At 36.3% G+C, this 1,058-nt stretch overlaps 1 protein-coding gene across 1 annotated transcript in view; it reads left to right on the top strand.

Moving 5' to 3' along the window:
• PTPRT (protein tyrosine phosphatase receptor type T) overlaps nt 1–1,058 on the top strand; it is a 350,381-nt gene that overhangs the window by 300,573 nt on the left and 48,750 nt on the right. The gene's annotated exons all lie outside the window — the stretch shown is intronic.

The following is a 1,058-nucleotide window of genomic DNA, read 5'->3' as shown; positions in this document are numbered from 1 at the left end:
CTTTTAAAAAAATAATCTAGAATTTACTTCCTGTCTAACAAATATGGTTCATTTCACAAACCTCAGTTGGTAACATTTTTAATCAAACTCACTGAAGTGAGGTGTATATCTTCAGCTGCCTAAGTAATTTATCGTTAGCAATTCCTGGAAAGGTAATATGGCCCAATGAGTTCTTTTATATTCCCAAATTTCAGAAAAATCGAGTCCCGCTCCACGCTCTGACTGTTGACTTGCTCTGTTACCCTGGGCAAACAAATTACTCTTTTTAGACTTTATGCATCTGCAAAAATGGCCATGTTCCAGGTACAGTAACAGGAGGGTCTGATTTAGGCTAACAAATACAGGGGAGAAAATATAAGAGGCCCCAAATGAGAGATACTTTATGGCGTGAAGGCAGCTGGGACAGAACTCCAGCAGACTAAGCCATGAGAAATTTGGTTATTTTCATGCGTTTTCAAGTGGGGTAAATCTGAAAATATGGCAGGAGAATGCAGAACAAGAGCGAGTTCATTTACTGTATGATTATATACTGCTTAAGAGGTAATTCTGCAGACTTTATGAAACTCCATAGGCTAGTGACTTCTTTGGTTCAGCCCATAGAATAACTTGAAATTTTTAAGTGGTGTTTGCTCTAGAGATAAAAAATTGCTTCTGAAATTACTTTGATGTGTACTGAATTTTATCTGCTTCTATTGGATTATGGAATAGTTTTTCCTGTGTTATCTGTTGTCATCTTTCTGATGTACTGAGATTTGTATTAGCTTGTTTCCCAACATTTTGAGGAGGAGATAAATAAATGCCTGTAACTCTAAGAGTAAATGCAGAATAACAAAAGAATATGCCTTCAGAAGTGATGGATTGCCATGAAAATATACATGTATGCTATTGTAGATATAAACCAGGCTCATAAATTTACTATCAAGAAAAGAATCTACTGGGGAGATGTTGAGCCCTGCCTCCTTTCCATAAATATTTGATTAATGTGGAAATAATTTGTGGATTCTTGTCCAGAGAAAGCTAATGCTTTAATGGAAGAAAGCAGGGATGCTTATCCTGCT

This window comes from Egretta garzetta, unplaced genomic scaffold (genome assembly GCF_000687185.1).
Source record: "Egretta garzetta isolate BGI_Z169 unplaced genomic scaffold, ASM68718v1 scaffold178, whole genome shotgun sequence".
NCBI lineage: Eukaryota > Metazoa > Chordata > Aves > Pelecaniformes > Ardeidae > Egretta > Egretta garzetta.
Note: the sequence above shows the minus strand (reverse complement) of the source record. Positions and strands in the feature narration are given on the sequence as shown.